We start from the raw sequence: 10,066 nt of genomic DNA on the forward strand, positions 1-10,066 counted from the left end.
ATACAGTCTGTCAGTGAATGTTTACAATAATGTCTTTTCTTTAGATTACCTGGATCACAAAAGCAAGCACTTTTTTTTTTCAATAAAGTCTCATGATGGTATTACCTTGGGGAAATTCTGAATATGAAATTCAGGGATAAATTACTCCCCGTGGTCTGTGTCTTCAATATTGTAAGCAGCAGCCATTCACGTAATTTCAGATTAACACCAATTCTGTTCCCTGATAGCTGGAGTTAAAACTGTATATGCTGCTTTAAATTTCTACCTCTAGCAGGTCTTTTCTATTGGAGGGAATTTTCCTTTGTATTTTTTTTTTAACGTTTATTATTTTGTTTCCAGTAGCTTGGAACGCAGAGATGACTAATGTTTTAACCTTTTCTTGGGAAAAGGAAGTACTCTTGTTGGATATTTTCACAGGTGATTATGATGGCATTCAGTGACCTCTGTGGCAATTTGAATTAGATAGACTCAATCTCAATAATGTGCTGTAGGGTTAACGTCATGTTCTAATAGGAAAACTAGTGAATCTTTAGGCCTTTTTTGTTAGGTTGGGGGAATCTGCACAATTTGGCATCTTACCAGTAGGAGCTTTTCCGTGGATAATAAGGGAGCTCTTGTGGCCTTTGCTCCTGTTACACAGTAAAGGGCTCTATGGAAGTTACTTGACTTGCTAAATTGTGGAAGCCTGTAGCCTCGAGTTAAAAAAAAAAAACCCAAAAAACCCAAAAACTATTTCTCTCTTTTGTGTCCCCCCCCAATACTTGGCAGATGTTCAGTTATTAGAATTCTCATTAACTACCACATGAATGAATTTTATATTAATTGGTAGGGGGAAAATCCAAATTTGTTTTTGTTTAAGAAAAAAAAAAGCTTAAGGATCCTAAAAATTTAAAAAATCCATTGAAAGGAAAGGAATGCATGCTATTTTTGAGTAATTTAGAGAGGCTTTTTATTCACTGACTCGTATTCACTTTTTTACGTGTATCAGAACAAATGATTTTGTTTTTCTCATAGAGGCGAAAATATGTTGACAGCAGGCAGTTGGCCTTCTTACTTAAGATTTTTGGCTATCAGGTTTTATTCTTTAATAATGTTACTTATATTTCTAAATTATAGCTTATATTTTAGTTAATTCTGAAATGAGTTATTTCATTTGTTTTTAATTTCTCATATCATGACTACTGTTTTTCAAGTATTCTATACAAATTTGCATCACTTTCTTTCTCATTGCTTTTGTAGTTAGTATATTCTAAACTTGAAAATTGTGGTATCAATCAATAATAGAAGTGTCACTGGAGGATTTAATTTTATATTTCTTATGTGTAGTCCTAGCTACTAAAGTATGTAAGCCTTAAAATGTTTTGTTCTTTTTCCTTATATTAGCTCTATATACAGATGTTTTCATTCATTTTCATAAAGCAGGAGGAGATAGGTCATTGTGCTTGCTTCCCTCCCCCCCCTTTCCATATTCTGAAGCGGTGCAGGTTAGGGTATTTTAATCAAGTGAGCAAGATGGGAAATGTAAAATATAAAGAGAAGCTGTATAAATCACAGTATAAAATTATGAAGTTTGGGAACTGTAAAATGTACTGTATTTATATGTAATTCTCATCTAAAAGTTGCCACAAAGGCTGAATTGGAAGCTTCATGTCTGCATGAAATTTCCTATATTTTTAATGTGTATGATGGACTTAATTTTTCTTGAACATTAAAGTCTGCCAATTGCTACGAAACAGTATTTGCTTGGTTGTGTCGATCTAAGTTAGTAGTAACTGTAGATGTGGGAATTTGAATTAATTGAACACATATTTTAATCCTTAGATGAGCTTATTCTCATACGCTTCTAGAAAGTCAATAATAAGAGTACTTGGTCTCTGATTATGTTAGGCCTTATACTAATTAATCTTGATCTTTGGTTTTGTTAAATAATAGAAAAATGAGTATAAAGGACACCAGTACAAGAGTTCCAGGACCAGCCATTAGTACAGAAGCACTGGATTTAGCACTTACTCAGGATTTGTTTTCCTGAGCTATTGTCTGTGATCTCAGGCAAGATGCTGTAAGTGTGTTTCCTCATCTGTACGAGGATTAATACCACTCACTTCAAAGGGTTTTATGAGGTCATGTGCTACTGTGTGCAGGATTATATGTGAAAGCATCTGGTAGACAATGTAACTTCAATCTATGTTGACCGCTGTATAGTGATAGAAAAAGATGAAGATTAGTCACAGGACATTAGTTTTAACATTATGGTGAAAAAAAGGTTTCAGTGGAATCCTGGGGGGATTCAAAGATGACAGGTATGTATGTATAGATTCTTGAATATTTGAGTTTGGTGGGAATTGTAAATAAATAAAATGGTAGGTAATGGGAGAGAACGCACAAGCAAAATTTAATGGAGGATTACTCTCACTTCTAGAAAACATGCTAGTACCCGACTCTTACATGTTATTTCTCTTCAGTAGATAGAAGTAGAGTCATTCAGCCAGGGTGTATGTGCATTTTTAGTCAGATTGCCTTTCAAAATGATGAACTTTTTACATGCCACTGTTTTGGAATAACTCTGTATCCATTCTCTGGCCAGTTCTGGATTTTGCTAAACTTGTCATTTTTGTCAATATGATAGGAAAAAGTATCTAATTTTAATATTCATTTCTTTAACTACTGTGGAAGTTGGGCAATTTATGTAGGTATAATGCCCGAAGAGAGGAATCTTTAATCTTCAGCTGTAGGTTTTCAGCTGGCATACCAGACAGGTCACTGGCAACAGTCCAGAAGTTAGTAAAAATGTACTGAGCTTCGTCTAGGGGAGGACTGGCCAGTACTTTGAGTTCTGGCCACTGAAAGGAAGGACCATATCTGTTTCTGGTTTTACCCGACTGGCGATGAGGCTGAATGGCTGCAGCCCATTGGACCCCACTAGGTTTTAACTTAGCCAACCAGGGATCTAGGCCCAGGAGTTCAGGTAATGTCTGTGAGTCAAGACCCCACTGAACCAGTGGCTTTGCTCTAGGTGGCAGAGTGAGGCATAAAGTTTACCCCCAAGGAATAGCTGCCATTTTCTCTTAGCACCAAAAAGCTGCTAGGGCCAGGCCAGCTACACTCCTGAATATGCTATTTGTTTTGACTTGGAAGGCTCGTTGGGTCCTTTTCACCTTGTTAGTCGTCAAGTCCAAATTGACCCACCTCCAAAGCAGAATGTCAAACCAAAGAGGCATCCAGTCTCAAAAGCTTAGTAATAGATTAATAACTTCTTCTGTTGTACAAAGATGCTTTGGTGATGGTCAGGCAGTGGATTCTATGGTAGTACCTGGCTATGGCCTGTGAGAATTTAGGCAGCCATTAAAGTCTTTGAAGCTGTGGTTTCTCTCCTGCCAGTTCAATATCATTTCTGCTGGACCACCCAGAAAGGGACAGCCCTTGAATGTGACACTTCATTGGAAGGAAAAGTACAGGCAAATAATACATCGGATCCATGATACATGTATTGAATTGGCCCAAAGGGCCTCAGTGAGAGGTTATTTTTGAGGTGCCTGACTCCTTGGTTAAAGAACAAAAAACAAAAACAAAAAAAACCACAACTGTGTGATTTTTTTTTCCCCCAGGCCTGAACATAGGTAATCACAAAAGGCTTTACCTGGCAGGTTCATGGAACAAAGCTGGCCTCCCCGGACCAGACTTGCTGCACTGCAGTCTCTAGTGGGACTTGCAGTCAAGAACTCAGGGCTCTTATTCATAGTTTCAGTCTTAGCCCAGTGCCTCTTTGTCAGGGGCTTTGGGAGAAGCCTTCCTCAGGTGCCTCTGCTGAGACCTGCTTACAGGAGGAGGGAAAGGGGTAAACTAAAAAGACATTTCTACACTCTGACTCAATACTTTTCCCACTCTTAGGCCCTCCTCCTCTTTCACCCCACACAACAGGTCTGCAAGCTTACAGGAGCCTTTCTGGACTTCCCTTAGCAATGAAACCACTACCACGTCTGTGCAGACCCACCTGACCCCTGACTGGTGTGCTGTTCCATGGGAGAAAATGGAGCCGGGAGGTACCTACGGTTTGTCTGGTTTAGCCTCTTGTATATTGAAGTGATCAGAGGTTTGACTGTTACTTTCATTTTGGCTTCTTGTATTCACCTGCTATTCCAACACTTAGCAACTCAGCTCTCCCTGGCTGAGATGAGCCCCTAACAATTTCAACTTCCTTCCCACTGCAAGCCCTATCCAAACTATCAGTTGAATTCAAGTGTCTTTTTCCCCTTTAGGATCATAGACCAGGAAGTTTAACAGGTGCATCAGGGGCTACAGCACAGCCACCAGGAGACCAAGTTACCCCCAGCTGGGAGGCAGGGGGGGGCCAGTCCATGGAGACAGTGGGAGAAAGTGGTTGGAGGGAAACCTGATTTTCTCCATTGACCTCTGACTCCAGAGTTAGTGCCTGAGCACTGCTGCTGCTTCCTCCCCCGTGTGCTTCTGGCATCCAGCGAGCGCCCAGCCTCCAGGGCCCTTTACTACTTTGTGCTTGCGCCATTGTGCTGTGCGGCCCACAGTCGTCTAGCTTTGGCCACCCTGGCACCCAGAGCCCCAACTTCACTGCCAGCCACGTTTGGCTGTGGCAAGACTTTGCACTAGTTGGCAAGGCTTCTTCCTCACTTTCGAGTGGCCACCTACACTCGGTTCAACCAAATGGACTTCTGTTTTCAGGTCACCCAAAGCTCTGTATTGAATAGCAGATTCCTCATTGCTGACAATCTCAGTTGAGGACTCTTTCCTTAGCAGCCCTAGCCTTATTGCCTTCTGGCTGGGGCCACAGGGCTTGCTGCTCTATGGTGATAACATCCCTATCTCTTCCTGCCAGGAAGAGTGAGTAGATTTGGGTGCCATTTGGGTGACTTATCTCAAGCCCACGTCTAGCTGTTCAACATCATTAACAGGATGCGAGGGGTCTCATTCCGTTCCTGCCACATTAACCATGTAGGCAAGAGCATTGCTGCTGTATCCTAGCAAGTCTCATATTCCTGAACTGGCCTGTAGGACCTTGTCCTTCCAAATCTGGAGTGCCACATCTGTCAGCATCCAGACTTGTCAACTAAACTGTTGAGTCTGGGTTTTGGTCTTACCCTGTTGACAAGTGAGTAAGTTAGCCTATTAGTTTCACGCACGCTGACAGAAGACAGGAGAAGTTACACAAAAGTAGAGTTCCTGTGTGCCCTTCACCCAGCTTTCACCCCAAAATAACATTTCACGTAACTGTTAAGACAGTAATCAAAACCACGAAATGGACATTGGTATGACACTGTTACTGAACTACAGACCTTGTCTGAAGCGTGCCAGTTTTTGCAAGCATTTAAAAAAAATCCTATTTTTAAACTTTCTGATTTATCTCTAAAGTGGGCTTCTTATTGACAGTATATACCTAGGTCCTGCCTTTTTATTCATTTTTTTTTTTTAAAGATTTTATTTATTTATTTGACAGAGATAGAGACAGCCAGCGAGAGAGGGAACACAAGCAGGGGGAGTGGGAGAGGAAGAAGCAGGCTCATAGAGGAGGAGCCTGACGTGGGGCTCGATCCTGGAATGCCGGGATCACGCCCTGAGCCGAAGGCAGACGCTTTAACCGCTGTGCCACCCAGGCGCCCCTCATTTTTTTAAAATATCTTGTAATTGGGGATTTAAACCGTTTACATTTTAAAGTAATTATTCACATGGGTGAGTTTAAACCTACCATTTTGCTAGTTTTCTACTTGTTCCATTTCTTCCTTTTTTCCTCTTTTCTCACTTATTTCTGGACTATTTTCTTGATTTCATCTCCACTACTGGCTTATCAGTTACAGCTCTTTATAAAAAGAAGTTTCAGTGGTTTTCCTAGGGTGTCCAAGATATATTGTTAGCTTGTCACAGTCCACCTTCAAAGTATTATACCACTGAATGAATGTATAGTTGTAAGAATTACCACTCTTAACAATATACTTCCAATTCCTCTCTTCCAGCATTCATGCTATTGTCACATTTTACTTTAATGTGCGTAATAAACCCCAGAATACATGGTTACTATTTTTGCTTTAACTTAATTCTTTCGAAGCAATAAAAATAACAAATATATTTTTTATTTATCTTCATTTTTTATAGTTTCTGAGGTGCTTTAAAAATATCTCTACAGATTCTGATACTCCTCCCTTTGGTATAGCCTCACTCCCCTCCCTCTCGAAGTGGGCTATAGTGACTCACTTCTAATGGACAGAGGTAGAAACGTGTGACTTACGTGAGCCCCACTCGGTGGCAGCTATACTGTATGTCATCCTGTAAGCCCAGAGGCCTTCCAGCCTCCTGACCCGCTCCAAGTCTTTCTCTTGAGCACCCAATGGAAGGCCATGAGAAAAACCAAATCTTGTGAGTGCAAACATCCCTTGTGTCTGACACTCCAGCTATTCCAAACTGAGAATGGTAACCCACAATTGCCAAGAATGTAAAAATTTTTGCAAGTCATGAAAGACATTGTAGCTTCCATTCTTCTCTCAGATCACTTGCATTAGGGGAGACAAGAAGACATGTCATGAGGACATTCAAATAACCTATGGAGAATTCCACGTGGTGAAGAAATAAGGCCTTCTCTAAACAGTTACATGTGTAGAATGAGCTTGGAAGTGGGTCCCCCGGCTCTAGGCGAGCCTTCTGATGAGGCCCCAGCCACCATCTTGACTGCAACCACATGTGCAACCCTGGTCAGCAACCCTAAATGACCCAGCTAAGCTGATGTTCAATTCCTGACCCACAGACTGAGAAAATGGGTCAGGTTTGTTGGTGTAAGCCATTGAGTGTTGGGGTAATTTGTGACAAAACTCTTCATTTCTTTGTGTGCATCAAAGTTTCCATCGGTAAGCACACTTGCACCTGAAGAACTTCCCTTGTTTCTCCAAGCAGGTCTGCTGGCAATGCATTCTCTTAGATGCTGTGTGAAAAATCCTTTATCTCAAGTTTTATTTTGTACAAGATTTGCTGAATACAGAATTCTGGGTTGACTTTTATTCTTTAAAGACCACCATTGTTTAGATGAGTACTCTGCTGTAATTCTTACTTTTGTCTCTCTGAATGTTTCTTTTTAATCTGGTTGCTTTCAGTTTTCAGTGGTTTGACTATGATGTGTCTATGCATGTGTGGTTTGGTTTGCTTTTGGAATTTATCCTGTTTGTCTTATCTGTGTGGTTGATGTTACTATTTCTGAAAAATCTTATCTCTTCAATTGTTCCTTCTGCCCTCTTCTCTCTTTCTGGAACTTCTATTGCATGTACATTGGATGGCTTGTTCTTGTCCCACAATTCCTGGATGCTGTGTTTGGGTGTTTGTTTTTTGTTCTTATTTAGTTTTTACAATTTTTATTTTCTTTTTGTCTCCTCTGTTTCCTTATCTTCAAGTTCCTTGAATCTTTCCTCAAGTGTGTCCATTCTAATAATGAGCCTGTTAAGAATTTCCACCTGTTATGCTTTTTATTTCAAGCATTTCCATTTATCTTTATAATTTCCAACTCTCTGCTGACATTCCTTGTACGTCAATGCATGTTGTTCACCATTTCCACCATATCCTTGAATATATTACAGGAGTTTGATAAAAACTGATAACCCCAATATCCTGCTCACCTAAGTCTAGTTCTGTTAACTGCTTCATCTCTTGACGTGTTTGTTTTCTCTGTTGCTTTTTTCCTGAGTCTTATGGTATTGAATTCCATCTGTTGTGTAGAAAAACAACAAAACAAACAGAGATAAACAGTATTTATGCCTGGGTTTAAATATACGCCTGGTGGGCTGGTATGGGAGGCCGAGTCAGTCTTGCAAGAAGGTGAATTGGGTTTGCATTTTATCACCAGTGCATCATGGGCTTCAACCTCTGCTAGCAGTAACTTGTTTTAACCTTGTGCTTAGAGTAGAGGATAGGATGCCAGAGGGTTTTTCCCAGTGTTATTGCACCCTCTCCAGCATTCAGCTGTGCCACAGAGGAATTTTTGCTACGCGCTCCTACCTCCACCCCTAGACTACTATTCCTTGTGAGTCTGTGCTAGGTTCATGGTAGGGAAAACGGTAATTCTTGTTGTCTCAATGTAGCCTCAGTCTTAGGCAGGCTCTGTCACCTAGGGTTGAAAACCCATAAGTGGGTTTTCCTCAGCATTCCCATCCTCTTCCCCATGTATTTGGTCTTAAGCAGGTATTTCCTGATATTTGCTTTTACTTTTCCTCTAAGGATCCTTGTCCTTGTCCTGGGGATAAGAGGTTTTCCTACCCCTCCCCTGAGGCAGAGGGGGTTTGCTTCTCCTGCTCCCCACAAAGAAACAATGTCTGTCCTTTCCAGTCTCCTGCTTTACCCCAAATCTTTGTCTTGAGCAATGAAAGGACATGAAAAAAAATCTTATGAGTGCAAACATCCTTTGTGTAAGAGACTTCCAACTATTCCAAACTGAGGTGCTAATCCACAATTGCCAAAAAGGAAAAAAATCTGCAGATTTCTTAGCTTATAAAACAGCCACTTTTGACACAAAACTCCTACATCAAAGTCAAAGGAGAATTTATAACTCACAGCAATAGCATTAAACAGAGTATTAATTTTGCACAGTACCCTGAGACCCAAATCTCACAGAGTGACACAAGATAGTGCTAGGTGACACTTGCACAAGCATTGGCTTGCCTTACAGGAGAACCCTGAGCTTAGGAAACCTTACTCTTTTATGATGGGCAAGCAGCAAGTGTGACTGACTTTGTCCTAGGAGAAGATACTATGCTAGATAGTAAATAAACCTACCCTTTGTTCCAGAAGGAGATAGTCTCTATCTTCCAAGCCTGTTCACTGTACATATATCCTTGAAAAGATAATCTAGAATAAAGTTAGCCAGTACCTCTGCTTGCAAAATATGCTGAAATGCGAAAAACCATGGAAAATTGGCTCCCAACAGAAGATAAAAGAAGCCAGAAACTTTAAGTGTTGGTCTATAGTAAAGAAACTTGTAACCCAGACAAAATACCAGTGTCACGGAGATAATCTGAGGTGGCCCAAAGATGTGTCCCATATGCCCTCTACCCATGTTTCCTAATACCCCACCCCAATGACTACTGATAACAGTCCCGTCCCAGGAACATTTTTTGCAATACCAAAGAAATGCACATATAAATGTGTGTATATACATGTGAACCTTACTTTTTGGACTTAATAGGTTTTGCCAATTGTTCTATATCCATACACATGAATTCCTTCGATAAAATCTGCATGTCTGTATGTACCATACGCACACACACATAGACACACAATGCTAACAAGTAACATCTGGGTTGTTTTCAACCTTTCGCTATTCAGCATTATATTACAGTGAATAGTCCAGTACATACTGCTTTGTGTCCATTCTCAGTGGACACATTTATACATCTGCTGTAAATTCTTGAGGGTGAGCAGTGCATTTTAAAATTTTCACAGATGTCCTCTTAGATAGATAGCTCTAGATAGCTATCTTAGCTCACAGATAGCTCTCTTAAAAGGTTACATTTTAAAACAAGGTATCTGTTTCTCGCTATCTTCTCACTATGTTCACCAATACAACCTATTATTAAACATTTTAATGGTGGCCAAGCTGATGTTGAAAACGGCATTAAAATCTTTTGCAACATGCAATGTCTCTGTTTTTTGGTCTGTGTTTTGCTCTTCACTATCACAGATGCCTGGGAAGGAAGAAACAGCGTAGGAACAGAGACCTGGTCAGTATCCCAGCCTCGCTACTTACTGTGTAGTCTTCACTTTTTCCTTCGCCCCACAAACATTTGTTGAGAACCTGTACTGTGTCAGGAATAAGGCCTGACCTTGGGGATTCAAAGGTCAGAAGTTACTGTTTTTTCCCACCAGAGCTTACATAGCAGAGGAAAGGTGTCAAACAAGTAATTACAAAACAACAATGCCCGCAAGTAATTACCTAATTGTAAGAACTGAGGTCACCATTATAAAGGACAGGTACAGGGTACTCTGAGCAGCAGGGAGGTACTGACTTAGAGAAGACTTCCCTAAAGAAATGATATTTGAACTGAGACCTGAAGGAAGAACACAA

Source organism: Ursus maritimus, unplaced genomic scaffold (genome assembly GCF_017311325.1).
Source record: "Ursus maritimus isolate PB19 unplaced genomic scaffold, ASM1731132v1 scaffold_34, whole genome shotgun sequence".
NCBI lineage: Eukaryota > Metazoa > Chordata > Mammalia > Carnivora > Ursidae > Ursus > Ursus maritimus.